At 38.9% G+C, this 26,296-nt stretch overlaps 1 pseudogene; it reads left to right on the top strand.

Moving 5' to 3' along the window:
* Positions 1 to 6,893: 6,893 nt before the first annotated feature.
* Positions 6,894 to 26,296, top strand: part of LOC130032582 (40S ribosomal protein SA-like) — a 58,970-nt pseudogene continuing 39,567 nt past the window's right edge.

Genomic DNA, 26,296 nt, shown 5'->3' with positions numbered 1-26,296 from the left:
GTATCTTATAATTTTCTCTAAGAGTGAGATGTTTATATATGGAGTTTGGCGTGCGACTTTATTGCTTCATGTAAATGCTTAGTGGTACTTTCCTGGAAAATAAAATATTACTTTTTACTCTTCCCTACAATGTTGTGAGGTTTTAGTCTCCAGTGACTTGCAAGAGTTAGTATAGCAAAACATTGAAAAATTGATTCTAGAACTCTGAAGCTTTGATCTTGCCTTCAGTTTAACTGACATAATAAAATGTATTCTTATATGTGAAGTCAGTTTGATGATAGGAAAAGCTGTCATTTTACTGTACAGTTTTGTGTTTGTTTTTCTGATATATTTTGGTTATATAAATTAATTTATTTTCATGTTTATTTTACTTTTTTGGGTCACACCTGGTGATGCTCAGGGGTTCCTCCTGGCTCTGCACTCAGGAATCACTCCTGGTGGTGCTCGGGGGACCATATGGGATGCTGGGAATCAAACCCGGGCTGGCTACGTGCAAGGCAAACACACTGCCTGTTGTGCTATTACTATAGCCCCTATTTTCATTCTGAAATAAAGAAGTTCCAAGTATTTATTACATTGACAATTGCTAATTGTGTGCTTAAAGTTCTGACTGAGGGTCTGAAGAGCTGGTGCATGTGTTAAGGCACTTGCCTTACACATGTCTGATCACTGTTTCATCCCCAGAAACATATATAGTCCCTGGAACACCACCAGGAGTGATCCTGGAGCACAGGGCCAGGACTAAGCCCTGAGCACTGCCCCCACCCCCAAATGCACAAAATGAGCCTGAATTTTAAGGAACTGCTTTGTTTATTTATTTATGCTTTTTGGGTCATGCCCGGTAATGCACAGTGGTTACTCCTGACTCTGCACTCAGGAATTACTCCTGGTGGTGCTCAGGGAGCCATATGGGATGCTGGGAATCAAACCCGGGTTGGCTGCATGCAAGGCAAACGCCCTACCCGCTGTGCTATTGCTCCAGCCCCTTAAGGAACTGCTTTAAACAGGTTGTTTTTCTTTAAAGTTTTAGCCTTTTGTTTTCTGTTAGTCTCTATATACATGTAAAGTTATCAGCTTCCATGTATAAAATTAGGAAAAAAGATGATTTAATATCGTAAGAGTTCATGGTTTCTAAAGTGTTCTCTTTCTTGAGAACTTTAGATTTACAACACTTCATTAATAAACATCAATAGAAATGTTTTTAAATTCTGATGTCAAACAAGTTGTTTTGTTTTTGTTGAAATCTTTGGCTTCTCATCAGTTGAATTATATTTGTGCATTATTTTTAAAGTCTTTGTAACAGAAAATAGTGAAAATAATTCAAAGTAAAGAAAATAGGGACTGCTGCCCTCAGGAATCTGCATTCAGTTTCTGCAGTTACTAATTTTTGAGTAAGATTTTTATTTGTAACGGTCCTTTGTAAAATCTTAGCACTCCAAAGATTGTATGTTCGCAGGCTCACTAGACCACACTGTCTCACCGCCCGCGTTCAGTGCTCTTGAGCCTCTGTGCGTGGCCTGGATCAGGACGGCTGTTCGCCAAGGGCAGGCAAAGGAAGAAACTAGGGCCAGGCTGGTCGATATCAATTGTAGTTTATTCCAATCCTCTTTACTCCTGTCTCTCCTCTGCCTCCTTCTCTCCTGGGCCCCAATCTGGAACCCTTTCTCCTTCTGGCTCTGACTCTGGATCTCTGGAGCCCAAACTCTCTCACTTGGGCTTACTCCGAGCTTACATTCTGCTTACTCCGAGCTTACATTCTTAGTTTATATAGCAGTCACATAGGGTGGTGACACAAAGGTGGGTTGAACATGACAAATCAACAAGGAGAGGTAAGACCACTCTTCCAGGAGATTAACTCAAGGATAAAATCTCATCTAAAGAGTTTACTCCAGATTACTAGGAGATCCACTCAAGGTCGGGATCCTAACAAGGGTGTGTTCTTTCCTCAGCTAGTAATCTACTTAAATAGTTGTAGTAAATCTACTTCTAATATTTCTAGCAATGTCATTCTGTGTGAGCACAGTAAGAGATATAAACATCTCATTATACATTACGCAGTCCTCAGGCCAGGTTAGTCTTCATAGCCCCAGCAGGGTCCTAGTCTCCTTGTTATTTACTTTGGATCATGACAGCATTTGCCCATGACCATGCCCTCAACTTATAGTTGAGTATTGTGGCACTTTGGCCTGGCCCATTTCGATGCCAGTGTAGCTCACAGCTTTCCCAGGGTCCATACAGTCCCTCGTTGGGACCCTGCTTTTGGGATGCTAGGAACTTAGTGCAACTGAGTCAAGAAAGCAGATGCCCAGGAGTAAATATTATTTGGAGTCAATCAACTCCCATGTTACAAAGCATAATATTAACTGTCTTCCTGTGTCCATACAGAAAGGACATTGCTTACAATACAAGTTCAGTGTCTTTAAAAGGATCTGATCTTACAAGCTAACAGAATCTGATTAGGGAGAAAAGGTGATTAACTGGCTGGGGAGGAGAGCATAGAGAGTAGTTACAAATAAACAAAGAGTGGGAGTTACTCGGGAGCACTGGGATGGGTGTGACCTGATAAACCTAAGCTACCGAGGAAGGAAAAAACAGTGTTATCCTATAGTCCTTGATTCCCTCCTTCTATATTTGATTATATTTTTATTTCTTATTATATTTTTAAAGAAAAAAAACAAACGTTGTCTTTTAAAAAGTGATATCATGGGGCTTAGAAATAGTGTAGCAGGTAAGGCACTTGATTTGCTTGTATCTGACCCAAGTTCAATCCCTGAGACCATTCCCCAGAACCCTCCAGGAGTGATTCCTGAGTGTAGAGCCAAGAGCAAGCCCTGAGTATGCCAAGCGTGGACGAAAAACGAAAACAAAATGATACCAGTATGATACTTAGTTATGGCCCGCTCAGCCTTGCCAGGAGAGATCCCTGAGTACAGAGCCAAGAATCAAGCCCTAAGCACTACCAGGTGTGGCTAACCCCACACAAAAACCCACTTAATATTAATAGTACTTAATGTCTTCAAACATCTAATCAGTGTTTAATTTCTTACACTGTTAATTCACTTTCTATTTTGTTTTTTGGTTCACACCAGCAGTGCTCAGGGATCACTCCTGGCATTCCTTGGGGGACCATAAGAGGTGCTGGGGATCAAACCTAGGTTAGCCACATGTAAGGCAAGTGCTCTGCCTAAAGTGCTGTCTGTCTCTCCAGCCTGTCTTTTTTCTTTTTAAGAAAGTTTTTATCTTCAGTTCCAAATAGCTTGTGGTTAGCTGAGTTAACAATTAACCCAGGCTTATTTTTCATGTTCTTATCCACTGGGCAGTCTATTTTCATAGGAGAATGGCATATAGATACTTCTTGGAAATAGCCTGTACTATTTATCTAATTCTATCTAATTTTTCATATTTATTATTGCAATACCTCCATATGTTAAGCAGTATGCATTTTTAGAAGGAAATGCAGCACCATTGATTAGCAAAAGTGTCTCATAAGGACATACTGCTCAAAGGGTAGGCTTTAAGCAAGCAGTATCAGCATCATCTGGGAACTTGTTAGATGTGAAACTTCAGGCTCTTTCTAAAACTACTAAAATAAACTCAGTGGGTTCTATTAATCTGTGTTTAAACAAGTGCTTCTGTAATTTTGGTGCAAGCTAAAGTTTGAGAGCCACTATTGTACAAAAATTCCATTTAAATGCTTAACCACTTGCACCCCTTCCACCCCAGTTCTCTTTAAGAGTAGTTTAAGGGCCAGAGCAATAGTACAGCAGGTGGGGGTTGCCTTGTAAGTGGCCAACCCAGACTTGACCCCTGACATCCCGTATGGTCTCCCTGGCACTACCAGGAGTAAGTCCTGTGTGTGGAACCTGGAGTGACCTGTGAGCACTACCAGGTGTGGCCCAAAAACAAACCAAAAAGTATAGTATGTATATATCTATTATCTTTAGCCGTCTTGGAATGAATCTAAGTCTAGACTCTCTTGTTTCACGTTCCTTACAATTTCTGTATTTTATTTCGGAAAAGTCTGGGATCTTCTTTATTAGAGTCATAAATTTTGGAAGAACATTCAACAGGGAGCTGTAATATCTAAAATTATTTTGTTGTGCTAGGAATAGAGACTTCATATGTGCAAAAGACAAGTCTGTCCTTTAGTTATTTTTTATTCGGGTTTTGAGCCACACCTTTCGTGCTCCGGGCTTACTCCTCACTCTGTATTCAGTGATCACTCCTGGCAGTGTTCAGAGGACCATATGGAGTACTGGGGATTAACTGTGTGAAAGGCAAGTGTTCTGCCTGCTGTATTATATAAAGTTAAAAGAGGTAAATGGGCACAAATGTAGGTAACTTTGACTGTCATAATTTATTCGTCTATTTTGGGTCTTTTCGGGGGAGTAGCCACACATGGCAGTATTTGGGAGCTGCTCTCAAGTCTGCTTGGGAGTCATCCCTGGGGATGCTTGAAGGACCATACAGTGCTGGGTATCAAACCTGGGCCTCCTGTGTGCAGAGCATGTGCTCAGCCATTGAGCTGTCTCTTTATCCCGATTTGGCATTGTTTAATGTAGATTTTCAGTTCTCAATATTTCTTACTGTTTTGTAGCACAGAACTTAATGCCATGTTCCCGTCTTTCAAAAAATGCCCTGTGACTTTCAGAAGGGGTGCAGATTATTGTGTATGCTGGGAATCCATTCTGAGCACTGGTTTCCCAGGAGGTATTTTGATTGGCATGATAACTAGGAAAAGAGTGCTGCTATTATTTAGTAGGAGGGAGTCAGAGGTGCAAAATGGACTACTGGGAGCCGGAGGAGTAGGGTGTAGTCCTGAACAGTGGATTGTTCCATCCAAAATGTCAGTAGTATCCTGTGGAGAAACACTTTAAAATAAGCTATTGCTAACAGCCACCTTATTTCACATTGTTAAGCTCTGCTAAAAATTGTACTTAAAATGGAGTTTTGGCAATAACTGTCTAACTATTCAGATACCTGCCTATTTGAATGGTCTTAGACTTCCCTGCTTGCACTGGCTCTGAATCATCATGATATGGATAGTAGTACTTACCATTGTCTCTCAAACTTCAAACCTACATATCCTTGGGAATGAGAAGATGGTACAGTGCTGAGGGTGTGTGTGAGACCCAGATATAATCTCTGGTACCATATAACCTGTCATGCATTGCAAAATGTAGCACAGGAGGCCACAGCATCATATCCTTGGGCTCTAACATTGAACTGCTATACTGCTTGACCATATATAGCTGGGCTAAGCACTGATTTGGAGGCTTAAAAAACTCTTGTGTGTGTCTATATTTTCCTAAACCACTTATCACTTATATTCTGAACGGGAGGGCTGGAGAGACAGTATTGCGAGTAGGGCACTTGCCTTGCACGCAGCTGAACCAGGTTTGATCTGTGGCACCCTATATGTTCATCCAAGTCCCGTCAGGACTTATCCCCGAGGCCAGATTGAGCCAGGAGTCAGCCCTCAGCACTGCAAGGTGTGGCCCCCAAACAAACAAAAAATTAAGATCTGATTTTTACAAGAAGGAAAGTGGCTCTGATTTTCACCTTTTCAGTTTTAGGATTGAATTGAATTCCAGTTAAAGTGAAAACATTTTATTTCCAGTAGAATTACTTTTTCAGAGTCCCCGTGGCATGAATTTGTATAGAGCGCATCCTGCAAATCACTTCTTTTCTGTTGATTCTCACAAATTGTGCCTCTCTCAATGGAGCAGCCTGGCCCTTCAGTTGAACCCAAGTACCTTTTGTCTCCAGCTTGCTTTTTTCTGATCATTTCCTTCACACTTTCAGGAAGCTCTCTTGGTTCTTAGAGTACTTGATATGCTGAATACAAACATTGATTTTTTTGGCAAGGTTTTTGCCCTTGCTTGTTGAACAGCAATGCCAGCTGCCTGCTGAGTAGCACTCTGGATTCTTTCCATATTGAAAGAATTTGGCCGTATATGTGGGGCATTGATTTTTGAACAATACCTATTTCTTTTATGTCCACAGTATTACCTGTCTTGTAGTGTCATATGTATGTGGCCAAAAGAGCAACTTTAGGTTTTCTAAAAGCCTAGATAACATTGCAGGTGCTTATTTTCCCCTTACTGTTATCCATTTTGATGATTTACTAGACGATGGCAGTTTCAGCAATAAGGCTAAATTGAAAATATTTTTAATAATATTTACTTGTGAGGCATACACCTGCCACTGAACCACATCTTCAGAGCTCTATTCTGTGTTTTTGATGTCACCTTCTGACAAACCCTTTTCACCTCTTCCTTCTTAAAAGATTGCCCGTTTTCTAGGTTTTTAAAGATGTGTTTCACATTTCCATAGTGAAGATTCCTAGATTTCCATAGTGGAGTTCTAGAGTTCAGTGTTTATCAATTACTAGGAACTAATTTACTAAAGCTTCTTTGGCCCCTGGACTTTGATGGCATCCATAGAGTCTGTTTGGAACTTAATCTTTTATTTCTCTGGTATTTAGTAGTAGAGATTGGTTGCTGCGGATATTATGTGATGTGATCTTAATGACTTCTTACAGGATCAAGTGTAGTTTGATGATTTAACATTTTGGCTGAAAAAAAGAACTTAGATGTTGGGAATTAGGGCAATGGCTCAAAGGGCTAGAGTGCAGGCTTTGCATGTGGGAGCCAGAGAAGAATGCAGTTTCTTCTCTGGCACTGCATTATCCTCCAACCACTACTGCGAGTGGCCTCAAGCACTGCCTGGTGTGGGTCAAAGCAGAGAGAAAAAATCACTTATATGTTGGAACACTTGAAGTAATTTTTTACCGTATGTTATCCAGCTTTAGCTTGGAAATTGTGAAGACTTGTTAATATATAGCCAAATGGCATGTTTCTTATTGCAGAGACACAACTTTAGGTGAATCCATGAACTCTGTGGCTAAACTCATTCACTATGTGGGCTGGCTGTCCATCGTTGCAATGCGCTTGGAAAACAACCACACTATGTTATTGCATTTCATTTTGGATTTCTATATGAAGGTAATACATACCCTATTTTACCTACTTAGATTTTTGTGTTGTTATCTACTTGCTTATTAACATTTGTAAATAACCACTAAGTTTGGCTATGACCATAATTAGCATAATTAAAAATAAGCTGCACATTTTGAAGTTGATTGTATTCTCACCTGAATAACTGACTTTCATTTTAAAAAGTGAAAAAGCATGCTTTTTTGGGGTCCAGGAATCACTTTAATAGATATTTTGCTGCTTGATGCTGGTTTTTTATATGTTATTAGCAAATCTGTCACTTGTGCTTATCCATGTATATTCCCAGCCCCTGGCAAAAACTGAATGTGCCTTGTGTCTCCAGCTTTCCATTTCCACTGTTCACCCACCTTATTCTTCTAGTGTAGTATTTTTCAATAGGATAGTTAAAATCTTCCTCCCAACTGTAATGATCTAGGGGGAAGATAATAGTCCTGGGTGCAGTTGGGATGCGCTTTCTGTTTGCTTATGAAAGGTAGATTCCCGGGGGATGGGGTGCTTGCTGAGTAATGATTTTCTGAAAGCCACATAAGTTTGATGATGTCTCTTCTGATGCCTGTTCCTTTTCTCTTTTATCATATTCAGACTGGGCAGAACTATTACATATTGCAGAAATTGCCTGCTAATTTCAGCTTTTCAGACTTCCTCCCTTTACCAATACATAGTTGAGTTGTATTATACTATTTAGTGGTTTGCCCTTTTGGTTTTACAGGTTGATCACTGATATGATAAATCATTATTTAGAGAATTTAAGGAGAAATAAATGTACTTTCTCCATTTCTTCCCCTAAGCGAAAAGATTTTAGTAATTATCTTCTAGAAATAATCCTTTCTGGTAAAGATGATGCTTGGTAAAATATATTTTTAAGCAAGACATGTGGCTATATATTAATTTATGAATCAGGCAGGTTAAATCCCTTATGTTATTGTTTGTTTTACTGATCATTATATTAGTATAAACTCAGTTGAGGGGTTCTGAGTTACAGCTTCCTTATATGCCGATTCTACCATTTCTCCCAAAAGGTATGTGACATATATATGAAGTATAATCTTCCATTGTTGGTGGTATTTCCTCCTGGTGTCTTCTATCCTGCACTTCTCAGCATAGATTCCAGTATCCTAAACCAGCTCTGTTACATTATGCACAGGTACGAAGTTTTTTTTACCATATTATGAATAAACACTTCATAATTCTATCTTGATCTTTCAGCTATAGTTAAATAAAATGATTATCAATTTTCTACTTAGGCCTGTTGAAAAAAAGGAGACTTTTTCTTTTGAGAGTGACTTCAAATATAGGACTATTATTTTTTTTACTGTGTCATTGTGGGAGATAAGATTTTTTATTTGTATTGTAGAAGACTGATACCCTCAGCCAGGGAAAACAGGGGCTAGGAGAACTGGGCAGTAGTTGGAATCAACCACAAGTGTGTGTGAGGTGGAGGGTGAGTAAGATAGAGAAGGGAACAGTATGACAATAATAGCTGGAAATGATTATGGTGGACAAGAACTAAATGTTAAAAGTAGGTAAAGGGATATTCCTGATAACATTTCAGTATCTGTATTGCAAACCACAATGCCCAAGAGGGAGGGAGGTAGGGAGAGGGGGGGGGAACATGCTATAGATGTGGAGTGGGGGGGATGGGAGGAAAACTGGGGACACTGGTGCTGGGAAACATACACTGGTGGAGGGATGGATGTTGGAACACTTTATGATTGAAACTTAGTCATGAACAGCTTTGTAAGGATCTATCTCAGTGATTCAAGTAAATTTTTTTAAAAAAGAATTTTTGTTTGTTTTGGGGCGGTACTGGCTGTGCTAAGGACTTACTACTGACCCTGTACTCAGGGGTTGCCGGGAATCAAACCTGAATGTGTATGGCAGGCACCCTACACACTATACTATCCCTCCAGCCCCAGGAGATAGTAATTTAAATAAGTAACTGTTAAGGATCTTTTGTGCAGTGGTATTTATGCACATAGTGTTGCTGATTCTCATTGCTATGTCTGTTCTTTGGTGGTGGGCAAGGTTTTCCCCCTGTGGTGCTCAGGGCTTACTCCTGGCTCTAGAATCAGGGATCACTTCTGGAGGCGCTTGGGTATGTGGTGCCAGGGATCAAACTGGTGTTGGCCCCATGCAAGGCAAATGCTTTAGCCTGTATACTATCTCTCCAGTCCTGTCACTGCTGTGTCTGAAAGAAAAATTATTTATTTCTAACTTCTGTAGTAAAAAGGGGGCTGGAACGATAGCACAGTGGGTAGGGAGTTTGCCTTGCATGCAACGGACCCAGCCGACCCGAGTTCGATTCCTCCACCTTCGATTCCTCCACCCCTCTCGGAGATCCCGGCAAGCGACCAAGAGTATCTTGCCCACACGGCAAAGCCTGGCAAGCTACCCATGACGTATTTGATATGCCAAACACAGTAACAACAGGTCTCACAATTTTATTGGGCCTGCTCGAGCAAATCGATAAACAATGGGAGGACAGTGACAGTTGTAAAAAGACAAAACAATGTCTGGGATATAAGGGTTGCTAGTCCTAGTATATGAAACTGTAAATATTATTTTGATTTCCCTCTAATTCTTTAACTAATATACTGAAATTACTGTTTTCAGTACATAAAGTGTAGTCTTTTGGCACTACCTTAGGGTTTAAACTATTTTATTATTTTTTTAGTGAAGCAAGGTAGTTTTTATTCAACCAAACTTACTTAGAAAGATGTAAGGGGGAGGGAAAAACAGGAAATATATGTTCAAGAGAGTGCATGGGTTTCTCCAGAATAGAAAACCAAGGAAGCAAACATACATAGAAAGCAAGCAAGCAAGATACGTTCCAAAGGGAAAAGAGTGGCCTGAAGATTAAGCCACTTAAATGGCCAATTAGATATAGTTCTGAGGCATGACCCAGGTCATGACCCAGGATCACTGGCACTACATGTGGTCCCTTGAGCACTGCCCAGGGTGATCCCTCAGCACAAAGACTGGAGTAAGCCCAAGCCTTGCTGAGTATGGCCCCCAAACAAAATCAAAATAGGTTTTGTTTGTTTTTATTTATATATATATTTTTTGCTTTTTGGGTCATACCCGGCAATGCACAGGGATTACTTCTGGCTTTGCACTCAGGAATTAATCCTGGCGGTGCTCAGAGGGCCATATGGGATGCTGGTAATTGAACCTGGGTCAGCCTCATGCAAGGCAAGCACCCTACCCACTGTACTATTGCTCCAGCCCACGAAACAAAATAGTTTTAAGGCAAGAAAATAATGACACTTTGAAATTTTTCTTTCTCCTACCTACTCTGCTGTTTTTCACCTAGGAAAATATATTTTATATCAGTGACTGTTGTTTTTTAATAGTCACTGATATTTTTCATGTCTTTGAGACTATGAATTTTAATATAAAAACCTAACAATATTTTCTATTTTTTTTTACCACACCAGTGGTACTCAGAGCTTACTTCTGGCATACTCATGGCCTTGCCATCAGAAATCACTCCTGGTGGGGGACCTTATGCACTGCATGCTTTAACCCAATTCAACTGCATGCACAAGGCAAGCACACTACCAATTTTATTGTGTCTCCAGCCCTTCATATTGTTTCTATTTAAATATAATTTAGTTGGCAGTCAAATGACATTTTTATTGTATAACTCATTTTGGACCGTTGAGGACAATAGATCACAAAAGAATAAGTTTTCCTAGACAACTGGATATTTATAATACACTTAATTTTAAAGTTTAATTCTGTTTGTTCCCTCTCACTAGGTATCATAAAAATTTGACTGCTGCAAAGGAAAAAGAGTTGTCAAAAAAGGTATGGATGAAAAACCTCTGTGTTAAATCACCATTGCTCAAAAATTGAGTATAGGTATATATGATCTGTTGAAAATGAGAAGTAAAAGAAAATAATTGATAATGACTTTCTCCCCCTTTATCAATAGACAAAATCAGAGTTCAATTTCAGTACCAGAACCTACCAAGAATTTAATCAGTATTTGACAGCCATGGTTGGTTGCCTGTGGACATCCAGACAACTCCGGGAAGGAATATATATTGAGCCTGAAATCTTAAAAAAAGCTGGAATGGCAGAGCATAAACATTGTTTGAATTTAGTTCATCACCCCGCTCTACTGAGTTATGCTGTTTCCTTTCTACTACAGGTAAGAGTATTTAAAGGATCTCTAGATTTTATATTGGAAACTGTGGCAGCAGAAATAGGAAATGCTTTAAATGGATCGTCTGAGTTGCAGGACATCTGTAGTCATTCCTTTTTGATTTCCAGCTAAATTGGGGCATTTTGATAGAATCTGGCAATTCAACGTTAACTAAATCTCTATACTTTAAGGGCATGGGCTAGAGGCAGAGGTGGACTTATGAACAGATTATTCCAATAAAGTGGCAAAGTGAGGAAAGGAACATTGGAAGAAAGGTGGGAGTAATTATTTATTTCTGCTTGGGTAGAGGTGGTGCCAGGCTTTAAGAAAGATCTGCAGAGAAATGGAAGTTCCCATAAAATAAATATTATAATTTGAGCGGGGGAAGTCTTAGCTTAAGGCTGCTGAGTTAATAGATTGATAGCAGTTTGCAAGCCATGGGGGCTGGGAGCAGTTCTCTCTTTTCTCAGAATTGTCATTTTTAGTGCTATCAGTGACTTCTGGAAGTACCAAAGTGATGCACGTGTCAAATATGTGCAGAGCATGACTGAATGGGATTACAGATATACTTATTGACTCTGGATGTAGGGTTCCTTTAATAGATTTGAGAAATCTAATAAGATAAAAAAAAAAAGAATAGATCAGAATTTTGGATATATTCATTGAATAAATGTTCTGTATATACATGCAGTAAACCAGGCACTGTGGTAAATAAGACACATCTGGAATTTGCCTTCTAAGCTGGGAGGGAGACATTAAACAGATAATCTTGCGTGCATAAGATAAGACATGGGTTCCATTCCGAGTACCACCAAAGGAAAAAAAAACAACCTGGCAGACATGTTAGACTAATGAAAGATGAGTAGTAAAGGGAAAGTACAGAGGATGATTAAAATATATAGGGGTATTAACCTAATTAAGACTTTACAGAAGTGATGCTAATTGGGATTTTAAAGGATGAGCATGAATTTAAGTCATTTGTTGGAGTATGCCATGGCTGAGGGTCTGGAAGCAAAACAACAAGGATTGAGTAGGGATTCTACCCTAACTGAGCAGAAGTACCCAAAGTTCTTTTTCCAGAGTACATATCCATCCTTAATTGATTCTATCCTGAGATTCTGATTTAATAACTCCAGGGTAAAATATGGGATATTTTTAAATATGTTTATTCTGAAAACCACTGGGTTATGCATATAACATGGTAGGAGATGGGGTTTTAACATGCAGTCAAAGACCCAGTGGTAAACAACATAGTATATAGGCCTTAAAATTTGATTTTGGTATTTGAGTAAATATCACATCTTAAAGCACATAGAATTTTATTAATGGTATAGTTTAAAGGTTTTCTGCTCTTCACCTTTTCATTTTTCTTGCCCCCATAATTACTTGCCTATTTTAGCAAATACAAAAATGTTATCAAATTAAATAATTTTATGTGACTAGGGAGATAGCTCAAACAGCTAAAGCATACCTTTCATGCATGAGCCTGAGTACCACTCAGTGTGCCCTGATGACTCCTGGCACTGCTGTAGACATAAGTACTGCGTCTCCTGACCCCACCAAATTACCAGGTCTGCACCACTAGTCTGAGTTTTGTCAGGAGTGTCCCTGGACCCCAGAGCAGGTAGGCTAAAACTTAAAATCCAGTTAATGATGCTAACAATACTACCAATAGCAAAACTACTGGATAAAGTTTGAAATGTTTTTATTTCATTTCTAAGCCCTGCACAAAATCCTGCTAAAATATATAACGCAGGGCACAAACATTACATTACGTAGATAGGTAAATTTGTTGTCATGTTTTGGAGTTTGCTTTTTGTGTTCTTGATTTAGTTTGATTATAAAATATAATCAAACTATATAACAAATATATATTATATGATTCCAAATTCTAAGCTATAGAAATATTACTTCCATCTTGTCCTCCCCATCTTTTCTGCGTTGAAGTAGTCGTTTTTGGCAATTCTTGTTCTTCCCATCGAGTATCTTGTTTCTTTTGGGGGGTATGCAGGGAGCGCCATGTAGTGCTTAGGGGGCACTCCGGGCCATACTCAGCCAAACAGTTAGTTAAGTGCTCGGAATCAGCAGTGTGATGCTGCTTAGGCCCAATGTTGATAGGGCAATCCTGGAAGTGCTGAGTTTGTTCCACACCCAGCAGTGCTCGGGAAGCTATGCAGTGCTGGGGTTCAGACACAGTCCAGCATATTCCAGCATGCGCTCCTGAACACTGAGCTATCCCTCTCTCCCTTACCTTTCAATGTTTTTCTCTCTTTAAATTCAGTAGATATGTATTTTATAATCTGTTCCTGATGGTTTTAATATCAGTTTTATTTTTTAAATAAATTAATTTTAATTGAGATGTAACATACAAGAATATAAATGCTATTTGTTTTAAGGTACAATGTTAATACCATATCTACCACCAAAGTACTAATATTCCTCCAGTACAGTCCATTGGATCCTTTCAGCCTACTCTACCTGCCCACATTCCTAAGTAAACTCAATTCTGGGGTTTGAGTCTAAGGGTTTGTTTTCATTCCACATTATCTGTTTCCTAACTTTGTTTCATTAAATACCATAACTGAGAATATTTGGTGTGTCTTTGTTCTCTTATTTGTCAGACAGCCTCCAATTCTGAAGTCCATGGTCCAGCGGGAGACAAAATTTCATCTTTTCTGATGACTTAGTAGTAGATCAGTACTTCTATAAACTACATCTTCTTTTTCCACTTATCTGTCCTGGAACACTACTAGAGTTTTGTTTTCTCAATATTGTCAATTATATATAGCATTTTAGTGAGCATAGGTGTACATGTATCTTTTTAAATTAGTATTTTTGTCCACTTAGAATAGAATGCTAGGAGTGGAATTAATGAGTCATATAGTAATTCTGTTTTAACGTTTTGAGAAATTTCCATATTATCTTCCTTAGAGGCTGAATTCGTTTACATTCCTACCAACAGCAAAGTCATTTCTTTACATGTCCACCAGCTCTTGTTTCTGAACTTTTTGGTAAAGACCATTCTCACCAGTGTGAGGTAATCTCATTGCTTTGGTTTGCATTTCCCTGTTAATCAGTGATACTGAGCATTTTTTCTTGTGCCCGTTGGCCCTTTTTATGCCTTTTGGGGGGTGATAAGTGTCCATTAGACTCTTCTTCCATTTGTGGTTGGATTTGTTTCTCTGTTGTTGAGACCTATGAGTGCTTTATGAATCTTTACTAATTAGCCCTTGTCTGATGTATGATGTGTGGATATTTTCTCTCATTAGTTTATCTTTCTGTTTTAGTGATATGTCTTTCCTAATATAAAAACTTTCTAGTTTGGTATAGTCCCATTTATTTTTGCTTTTTTTTCTCTCATCACCATTTGTTCAAGAAACTTCTATTTTATACTCTTCATTCCTGTGTCATATATTAACTGCCTCCTTTGTCATATATTAACTGTATCCTTTAACTGAGGATTTATTTTGGCATTCACAGTTACATTGGTGTTTCTGCTGTTATTCCAATATCATATTGTTTTGATTACAATAGTTTTGTAATACAGCTTGAAGTCAGCGAATGCAGTGCCTCCCATTTTTTTTGCTCAGGATTGTTTTTGGCAATTTAGCAATGGGAGGGTTGTCGACCCTAGCAAAATTTCATACTATTTATTCTATATCCTTGAAGAATGCCATTGGAATTTGGATATTGTATTGACTCTATTTAATGCTTGGTTGGGGTGGTCATTTTAACAATGTTAATTCATCCCATCTATGAATATGAAATAATTTTTTTCTTCAGTTGTGACGTTTAGTTCTACTATTCTAAAATAAGTCTTTTACCTCCTTTTTAAAATTGATTTACAACTACAAAAAATAAGGGTTCTTGGTTTTTGGATGTGATTGTAAATGAGATTTTTTTCATTTCATTTGTTCATTGTTTACATATTGAAACATAACAAACCATTAATAGTATTATAAACCATGGTACCTAATAAAATTTAAAAAAAGAAATGCAACCATTTTTTGTATGTTGACTTTGTAGCTTGCCACTTTTCCATGTTGTTTTATTGTTTATAATAGGTTTTTAGTGGAGTCTATCGGATTATCTATGCAAATAGTGGTAGTTTACTATTTTCTGATTTAGATTCTTCTTGTTTCATTTTCTTGCATAATTGTTGTGTCTGACACATCTAGTAATATGTTAAACATTAGTGGTTAAAAATATACATCTTTGTCTTGTGGCTGATCTTAGAGGTAAAACTTTTAATCTTTTGTCATTGAATGTGATGAACTGTGGGGTTTTTGCACATGACCTTTACTGTGTTGGCTTGTGTTCCTTATTCTCCATTTTGTTGAGAATTTTTATTACAAAAGAATTCAGCTTTGTCTAAAATTTTCCTGCATCAATTGGTAATTAGTTTATCTTTATTGATGTGGTGTGTGGCGTTAACTGATTTGCATATGTTCAATTATCCTTGCATCCCTAGAACAGATACTCCTTGGTCATGTTGTACTATCTTTTGGGATTAAGTTGAATTAGGTTCACTAAGTTTTTGTTGAGGATTTTTATTTTATCTTTGATTTCATCATTGACCCAGTAGTTAAATACATCTAGTTTAGTATTCAAATATTTAAGATTTTTCTAGATTTCTTATTTTATGATTGATTTTTCTAGTGCTTTTGACTGTGTTCTGAAAAGGTACTTGATATCTTTATCTCCCTTTTGTTTCCTTCATTGTTGTAGTGACACGAGGTCACAGTCACCAGAGATTACACATAAGGTGGAGTACTTGCCCACACAGCCATAGTGCTTGCCTGTCATTGCACTTCTTTAGTTTTGGTGGCTGCACATGTGTTCAACAAGGGTCACACTCTTAATTGTGGTGGTTACTGTAGAATTTATACATGCTTGCCAGGGCTTACACTTCCTAGTCGTGGTGCTTCCACATGTTTCACTGGTGCTCACTATGGCTCACTTCCCTTATTTACTTGTTTTCACACATAACTGGTTGTGGTACAGCCAGAAGTTGTTTGTAGTGCTGGGTATCATAGACAGCTGAATTTCCCAGATCATGCACAATGCATATGGGAGCACTGGGGACAGAATCCATGACCTTATAATTACAAGGCAGGCATTCTTAAGTCTCTGAGCTATCCCCTGGGTCTTTTGATATTTTAGTCTTCATGACTTTGTTGATATTTGATTTGTATCGTAATATGCAGTCTAAGCCATAGAATGTTCCCTGTGCGCTAGAGAGGAAAATGCATTTGTCGTTGGAGTGTGGAAAGCCTTTTAAATGTCTGTTAATCCATCTCTTTCTGTTTGTCTTTTAAGCTTATTGATTTGACTTTTAGGTCATGCTCATTTATGTTGTCTTGTTGATATCTTCAGTGATAAGAGGTATGAAACTCCCCTTCTATTTTGTTGCTGTAGCTCTCTTTAGGTTTGATAGTCAATGTGACTGTCACTGTCCTCCCGGTGTTCATTGATTTGCTTGAGCGGGTTCAGTAACATTGTGAGACTTGTTACTGTGTTTGGCATATCAAATACGTCACGTGTAGCTTGCCAGAAGTTGTTTGTAGTGCTGGGCTTTGCCGTGCGGGCAAGATATTCTCAGTAGCTTGCCAGGCTCTCTGAGAGGGGCAGAGGAATCGAACTCAGGTCAGCATTGTCGGCCACATGGAAGGCAAATGACCTACGTATTTTGTTTGCCCTTCATTTGATGCATGTATATTAATGAGTGTTAAGTCCTCTTGATATATTGATCCTCTCGTCATTACAGAATTCCTTTCCTTGTTTCTTAATACCGCTTTTCTTTGACTTCTGTTTTGTCTGAAAGAAGTGTGACTGCTCCTACATTTTTTAGGTTACCATTTACCTGTATGTTTGTTTCCTAGTCTTTTTACTTTAAGGCTATTCATCATTGAAGTTCAAGTATGTTTCCTATAAGCAACAGAAAGTTGAGTTTTGTTTCTTAATCCACCTAGCTACTGTGTCCTTTGATTGGAGTGTTCAGGCCATTGATGTTTAGTGAAATTATTGATAGACTTTATCGCCATTTTCCTATGTGGACACTTGCTGTTTTTGCACTTTGTCTTTGTTTCTTTGTCCTGATCTTTTTTTCTCTTCATGAACTCTGATTTTGCCTGTTTTGTTGTGATCAGGTCACATCTCCCTCTTTATGTTCATTTCATTTAAGTATTTTTGTGTTGAGATTGTCATGAAGCTAATATAGAGAGTCTGAAGCTCCTTTTGAAATTAAAGCAAGTTAGACCCAAGCATTCTATAAGACACCATTATCACTTCCTCCTTTCCCATATTTTATTCTTTTTAAGTGTTTTACTATTTATTTATCTTCTTATTGAAAGATTGTTTTGTATTTCTTGCATAGCTTATATATTGATTTTTCCCTTTATTTTTTTTATTAGTGAAACACTGTGAGGTACAGTTATAGACTTACAAATTTTTGTGCTTGGATTTCAGTTATACAATGATCAAGTACCCATCCCTCCACCAGCGCCCATCCTCCACCACCGCGGGTCCCAGCATTCCCTTTTGTTCTCTCTCTCTCCTTTTTGGGTCCTGTGATTTGCAAGAGAGGCATTGAGTGGCAATCATGTTTGGTCTATAGTCTACTTTCAGCATGCTTCTCCCATCCTGGGAGGATCCTTCCAATACCCTTTATTTGGTGCTCCCTTCTCTATCCTTTTCCCCTAGCACGTGTGGCTGGCCTCCAAGTCATGGAGCAAAATCCTGGTACTAATCTCGGCCACTCCTGAGTGTTAGTCTCCCCTTTTGTTACTTTATGTTCCCCAGATGAATGCAATATTTCTGTGTCTATCCCGTTCTTTCTGACTCATTTTGATTAACATGATACTTTCCATGTAGTACCACTTGTATGTAAATTTCATGACTTCATCTTTTCTAACAGCTACATAGTACTCCATTGTATAAATATACCAGAGTTTCTTTAACCAGTCATCTGTTCTTGGGCACTCAGGTTTATTTAATGGGCTGTGAATGTCTTTAACTCTTGTTTGTCTGGATGGCTTCCATCTTTGATTTGAATTAATGCTAGATAAAGATGCTTCTTGCGACCACTCACTGTGGAGCGATAGCACAGTGGTAGGGCGTTTGCCTTGCACACAGCCAACATGGCCGACCTGAGTTCGATTCCTCCACCCCTCTCGGAGAGCCCGGCAAGCTACCGAGAGTATCTCGCCCACACGGTGGAGCCTGGCAAGCTACCCGTGATGTATTCGATATGCCAAACACAGTAACAACAAAGTCTCCAGTGGAGACGTTACTGGGCCCGCTTGAGCAAATCGATGAACAATGGGAGGACAGTGACAGTGAAAGATGCTTCTTGAGAGTTGGAGTCAGGATCTGCGTTCATGCAATCCTGGGCAGTCATCTCATTGTTTCCAAACAGTGTTAGTGGCTCTGGGTTTGTGTTGATTTTGATAATCCCTCAGAATTTGCAGTCATTTGTCATGCAGCATCTAAAGCATTGAGATCTAGGACACCTGAGCTGTGGCCCTGGGTTCACAGTTGCTGGTCTTGACAGTTATCTTTGTGTCAAAGTCTAGTAGGTCTAATAGGTCTTCTGTAGCAGGTGGAGGTCCAAGGTCACAAATGTCCAGTAGCAACAAGCAGACCTGCATAACTACCACTATATTTGCATATGCCAGCATCTGGGAGCAGTGTTGGTGTGAGGCTTACAAAGACCTAGGAAGCATCCTGTGGTGTGATGTTACGCTGTTTGGTATGGTTTATCATACCAAGGTTCAGCAGTCCTGGGCCACAGCAGATGTTCAAAATCTAAGGTGCACAGTTTGCTAGCACCTGGCAGTCCTAAAGCGGCCTGGTTGTGATCACACAGGTCTACAGTAAGCCGTGTTGGGTGGTTGGACTTTAGAAAGAGACAGGTCTCAGAAACAGAGATTGTCCTCTAGGGCTGAAAAGGACACAGATGGCAATGTATGCTTCCCACTAAAGGCTATGCAGTGGAGGTACACAGGGTGCTTACTGACTCTTAAGTGTTCTTTAGGCCTGCCTGCTACCAGTCCAATGTGGGTAGGGATGTACTGGATTTGTTTAGTTAGGGATAAACAGGTATCACTGCACCAGGTTGCTCTACCCTTAGCTGACAAATTCTTCTCAGGAATTTGCCATTAAGTTCTTTCTGTTTTAAAGATGGATCAAAGATGACATCGGCAGTTTCAAATGCATTATGGAATTAATGGCATCAAGTTTCAAGAGGCCACTGAGGCTAAGCATGCTGCTGGTTCAGTTTCCTAAATATATTGCTATGTATTATCTCTTGCTTCCCTTTGCAGTATGTTAAGAGTAGATTGGGGTGGGTTAGGGCTGGAGAGATACTTAAGCAGGTAGGCTGTTGCCTTGTGCAGGATGGACCCAAGTTCGATTCCCGGCATCCCCTATAGTCTCCTGAGCACTGCCAGGAGTGATTTCTGAACACAAAGCCAGGAATAATCCCAGAGCACCACCAGGTGTGGCCCAAAGACCAGTAAAAAAAGTATGATTGGACTATGGGGATTTTTCCTTAACATTCCTCCACGCCCCCTTTTCCTGTTTTCCTCCAAATGACTACGTGCCTTTGCTTTTAAGCCCAACTGATGCTTGTTGCTTCATTTCAGGGTTCCTTCCCTGGGAAGGATATTTTGAGTCCTCTGTATCGTCTGTGATAAAGCCTCCAGCAGAGTTCTATATTTGATGAAGTTTTGGGTGTAGATTTTCTGTTGTCATAGAAGAATGCTACACTGATGCTCATATTTAGCCACCCAGCCCCTGCCCTCTACCTCTTTAAACTAGTGGGCTTTAATTAACTTGTTTTTAAACACATTGATAGATTATCCTCATTGGGTTCACTGTATCGCTGTCACTGTCATCCTGTTATTCATCGATTTGCTTGAGCGGGCACCAGTAACGTCTGCATTCGTCCTAGCCCTGAGATTTTAGCAGCCTCTCCTTACTTGTCCTTCCCAACCATGCCACATTGGAGGCTCTTTGAGGGTCAGGGGAATCAGACACATCATTGTTGCTGTTTTTGGCATATTGAATACACCACAGGAGCTTCCCAGGCTCTCCTGTGCGGGTAGGGAACTCTCAGTAGCTTGCCAGGTTCTCTGAAAAGGAGAACTAGACTGTAAGAGGTTGTCCCATGTATGCGGTCACATGCTTCCAGGAGCTTTGTTTTATAGTCTCTAGATCTTGGCTGTTGATGAGATTTCATGGTGCCGAGGCAGTTTGTGGGTATAACTGCCTAGGTACTGGAAAATGGGTGATCTGGATAGAGGAGGCCCAGTCCCGATTCGACCAGGTTTGGAGATCTCAGCTCCGGGACCAGTGCACCTGGGTTACTCTGCCGGTTCCTTCATGCTCGTGAGGCTCGTCTGAGCATGTGGAAAGAGGTCTTGAGCATGGCTGTGGCTGGTACTGTAGGTCTTCGGCTGCTGGGGCTCTGCTCGGGGAGGGGAGGGAAATTCAACCCACCTTTCTCTGAGGGGCCCTGGTGAAGACAGCCTGGCACATGGGCAGGAGACTCTGACCCTCATTGGGTTATACATTTTAAACTTAATGATCTGTGAGTCTCAACTCTTGGCATGCATTACCTGGGTAGTGGTAACAGTTAATCATCCGTTATTACTCATCTTGTATGAAATAATGTGAAATGAAACCCTGCTTATGTACACAATCTTAAGAATAAGAGTTCATTGACTTACATAATAATTAATGATGCTTATGGTCATTTCTAATAGACTATTGTTTCCTAGTAATTTAACTCTGTAGTTTGCAGCTACACTCCTTTTTTCCAAAACACACAAACTTAGCAATGTCTGGGAAAACTTAAGTTGTCAAAAGTTGAAGGTAGTGGATACTGCCATCTTGTGGGTGGGACTGACTGAGATGCTATTAATTAAGTATCCTGCAATGTCCAGCTTGTTAATATCCAAGAAGAAATATAAGAAAACGGTTTGAAATAGGGGGTTAGGGTTTAGAAGAGAGGTTGGAACTAGAGAAATAATATGAAATTCATAGCCAAGTATAATATATCGCTTTTCAACTTTTCATATCTGCGTGCATTTTGTGATCAGTGTCAGCCAAAAACCAATCACAAATAGTTTTTTACTTGTTTTTATGCACACTGGTAGAGTGCCATAATCAGTTCTTGTCAAATGAATGTCATCTGGACCACTAAGTAAATGATGGTTGGCAGTATCGCTCGGGATGGGAGATGTGTGCTGAAAGTAGACCAAGGGCCAAACATAATGGCCTCTTAGTATCTGTATTGCAAACCATAATGCCCTAAAGTAGAAAGTAAGAAGAAATGTACCTGCCACAGAGGCAGGGGGTAGGATTGGGTGGGATGGGGTGGGATGGGGTGGGGCGTGACAGGAGGGATACTGGGAACATTGGTGGTGGAAAATATGAACTGGTAGAGGGATGAGTGCTCAATCATTGTATGACTGAAACTTAATTATGAAAGTTTGTAACTATCTCAGTGATTCAATAAAAAAAGAATGAATGCCAGCAGATTGGGGGAAACTAGAAATAATATGGAACTCTGTTTTAATCCTTAACCCCCCAAATTAATTGGGGAAAAAGGAAAGAAGCAGTCACCTATACATTTTATGGATTTTTCTTGAAATAGGAACCAAAAGTAGATTAGCTTTATGCAAATTGGGAACCCAGCACCGGTAACTTCTAGATATTTTAGGAAAATCTACATCATCAATACTCTGGCATAAAGGATAGTATTGTGAGAAAAAACATAGATATCCACAATTCTTGGGTAGAAAATTGTTCGAAAGAATTGGATTCTGAATGTGGTTCTAGAAGTATTTTCATCAATTAATATCTTAGCTTTTATTAAGGTAAACACTTGTTTGTAATATTATGTTGGTTCAAAGTATACAGCATTATTCTTTGACATCTGTAGAAAGTATGTAATGACCCCCGCCAAAAGTATCCTTTCCATCTACCACCAGATAATGAATCCCTTTTACCTTTTCCCACTCCCCATCGCTTTTCCCCATTGGTAACCTCTATTCTGTTCTCAGAATCTAAGAGTTCCCTTTTGGTTAGGTTACTTGTTTCTTTATCTTTCACATTTGAATGAAATGTGATATTTGTCCTTCTCAGACTTATTTCACTAAGCAAAGTACCCTCAAAATCCCACTGTATTGTTGCAAAATGGCAAAATTTCATCTTCGTTTCTTATTGCTGAGTAAAAGCTATTCTACTTTATCCACTCATCTTTATCCACTCATCCATCAACAGTTGTTTAGGTTGTTTCTAATATGATGTGGATGATGATGTTCATTATCATCAATTAATTTTATTTGTATTTCCCATTGAAATATTTGTTTTAACTGAGTTTACTGAAACATGCCTATATCTAAAACTCTTTTAAACATAAAATTAAAATCCCAAGGTTTAAAAAACATTGTTATACATAATTTGATAGGCAGTTTTCTCTTGCGATATATAAAAAATTAGTTCTTAGACCTAGTAACTTTTCAGTGAAATACAGTACAATACAGCTAGCAACAAATGGTATCAATCACTGTCTTAATTTTTATTAAGAATTAAAGATTTTCAGCCAGATAGATAGTAGAGAAGGTAATACACTTACTTTGTAGCTATTCAACCTGGGTTCAATCCCTGGCACCACATATGGTCCCTCAAGCACTACCAGAAGTGATCCCGGAGTGTGGAGCCAGGAGTAAGCCCTGAGTACTGCCCCCTACCCCCACAAAAAAAGAAGTATGGATTTTCTTAGAATCCACTCTCTATACAGATTGCCTCACTAGACTTCCTTCTTATTCTTCCAGACTCAATTTAGGTACCATATTCCTCAGAAAAATGTTCTCTGATACTTCCATCTTCATCCCAGTGCCCTAGTACAGATTTTTAAATAAAAGATATAGATTAGCAAAGTGATGCTAACATTAGCCAATGTGGTTTTATTTTCTTTCTGTTTATACTATTACGGAGAAATATGGGTGTATAGTCCTTATTCAAAAGGAATCCAAGAACTAGAAAGTATCATGCTAAGTGATTTCAATCAGAAGGAAAGTGATACAGAATTATTGCTCTCGTTTGTGGGATTTAAATATAAAATGCAAGGTAGCAACTAAGTACCAAAGGCAACAGAATAGAAGAGTTAATCGATGTAATAAGTTTTTTTTTGAGGGGTATGGAGGAGAGGGTTGGAAAGGAGGAGCCTTGGAGACCTTGGGAGAAGTAGGTGGTGACCCTGGTGATGGGTGTGGTCTTAGAATTATCTACACATAAAGCTATCATCAACAGTATTATGAATCACAGTACTATAATCAAGGTAACTTTTATGTAAGAAAAAGGAATCTAAGAGTGGTGGTAGATTAGAACATAGCAAATGAATCAGATAGTGAAAAGCCAATTTAATTTTTGATAATTTTTATCAAGCATATTACTTCCAACCTGTATCTCCCTCTTCTTTTTTTTTGTTTTTGTTTTCAAGGAACTTCCAGAAGAAATGCCAGTAGACATCAGCTCTATTAAGGTAAATAGGTTTATTTTATCATGTTCAGGGATTCTGTATAACTTCAATTCAGCTAAAGAATTTATTTCTTTACTTTCCCCCTATATTTTAAGTCTGTTGCCTCCATAATGTCAAAGTGAAGTATTTGCCTTTTAAAATTAATTCCAGTGACCTTTGTGTATTATAAAGGACATATCCTTTATAGACTTCTTTAAGGTATATTACTCATACCTTAATTCTTGACATTGTGACCATACATTGTCTCATTTTACAGTATAGTTAAATGTATATAGTGTAATGAGATTTAGCAAATCCCAGCAGTTGTTGCATTGCTACAGAAATTGCTGTGTACAAATTTAATAAGGGCTGGAGCGATAGCACAGCGGGTAGGGCGTTCGCCTTACAAGCGGCCAACATGGCCGACCCGAGTTCGATTCCTCCGCCCCTCTCGGAGAGCCCGGCAAGCTACCGAGAGTATTCGATATGCCAGACACAGTAACAACAAAGTCTCCCATGGAGACGTTACTGGGCCCGCTCGAGCAAATCGACGATCAACGGGAGGGCCTTTACCTTTACCTTTAATAAGGCAATATTATATAATAATTTGTTTCTGCGTTATCTTTTTAGATGTCAAATTCCAAGTATGTGGGAATGATGACTCATTTCCATTTCATATAATTTTGTTTAGTTGAAAAGCTAATTATTTTCACCAGTATAATCATGTTCAGTCCTTGAACATTGGGTACTTTCTGGTTGAAATGTTGCTTAATGACTAAGTTCCACTTATGACTCTGGCACCTCTGTGCGGGTGGGTACTAAGAACTTTTACTTGGTAAAGAAATGGAAGTAGAGGATCAGTGTGGTAAATAATAATAAGTATTTTTTCCTTTTTGTGCCTGCAGGGAAAGAAATGGAACGTGTATTTGAACTATTTATTTTCAGAGGGTTTACAAGGCTTAAAACTTTTCATAAGAAGTAGTATTCATCGTTCTTGCATCTAATGAGAGATGATGAACCACATGATCAACATCAAATAAATGTAGACAGACTGAATATACTGGACTGACTTCCTGCTTCATTGCTCAAGAGCTCAACCTGAATTCTCACATCCTTCTTACCAACCGATTCACCTTTTCTGTGACTTGGAGCAGCTTCCATAGGGCTAACTTTATATTTCAGGATCTAAAATATTTTTTGCTGTTATTTAATGGGGCCACCCCCAGTGGTACTCGGGAGCCAGGAACCACACTTGTCGATGCTTGACCTGGCACTATAGTACCAGTGGTTCGGTGCTTAACTTCCTAACAGTGATCAGGGCATGCTGTGCTGGGGATTAAACTCACAGCCTCACAGATGCTAGGCATGTATTCTACCTCTTGAGGTATCTCTACAACTCAGGATATCAATTTTTTGCAGGCATTGGGGAATATCTAGCTATGCTGAAAGCTTACTCCTGGGTCTGTGCTCAGGGATCATTTCTGGCGGGGTTCTGCGTGCCAATTGCAGTACTGGGGATCAAACCTGGGTAGGCCACAAGGATCAAAATTCTTAAGCTCACTCATGATTTCATCAGCAGACTGCCTTCCACCAAATTATACATAAAGAGATGGTCTGATATGGAATTTTTCTTTTTAAACTGAAAATAAATTTACTTAATTCAATATCCATTTAACAATATATAATTCAGAGAGTACATTTTTATGCTTTGAAAGTTTTGCCACACATAAGATATGTACATCAAATTCTAGTATCAGTTTTCTTCTTAAAAAATTAAACACTGGGGCCCAAAGCGATAATACAGTGGGTAGGGCATTTGCCATGCACGTGGCCATCCAGGGTTTAATCCCCAACATCCCATATGGGCCTCCAAGCACCACCAGGAGTAATTCCTGAGTGCAAAGCCAACAGTAACCCCTGAGCAAAACGCAAAAAAAAGAAAAAAGAAAAACTGAACACTGGTTTTAGAGATAGTACAGTGGGTTGGGCAAAAAGCAAAAAAAAGAAAAAAGAAAAACTGAACACTGGTTTTAGAGATAGTACAGTGGGTTGGGCACTTACCTAGAATATGGGCAAACTGGGTTCGATTCCTGGTACCCCATATGGTCCTCCAAATACTATTAGAAGTGATCCCTGATCCATCAGGTTTAGCCCCAGAAGAAAACAAAACTGAAAACCTATTTTGTGTAATAGTATATCCTGAAAGGGAAAAGGCTTTTTTCTCCGACATGTCTCACATCCCTTTCAAACTAGTTTTGTTTCCAGAATAATAGGCTAGTTAATTTTTCAAACTTATGTAGTTTCCTTGGTCACATAATATATGCATTAAGATATTTTTTATGTCTCTGTTCATTTGTTACGTTCTGTTGCATTATGGCACATTAAGACTTTTGAGTTCATAATTTTCCATATTATATAGAATTTTTTCACTTATATAGTTTACACTATTATTGATACAAGCAAGAAGGTAACACACATTAGGACATAAGCATTAGATGTACTACACAAAATGTGCTGGTGAAATTAATGAAATTTCTGTGGATTTTTTTTTTTACTGTGAGCAACACCATGTTAGCAGGATTAATTTTTAATTAAAAA

Source organism: Sorex fumeus, unplaced genomic scaffold (genome assembly GCF_029834395.1).
Source record: "Sorex fumeus unplaced genomic scaffold, SorFum_2.1 ptg000050l, whole genome shotgun sequence".
In the NCBI taxonomy this organism is placed as follows: domain Eukaryota; kingdom Metazoa; phylum Chordata; class Mammalia; order Eulipotyphla; family Soricidae; genus Sorex; species Sorex fumeus.
This window is presented reverse-complemented; position numbering and strand designations above follow the sequence as displayed.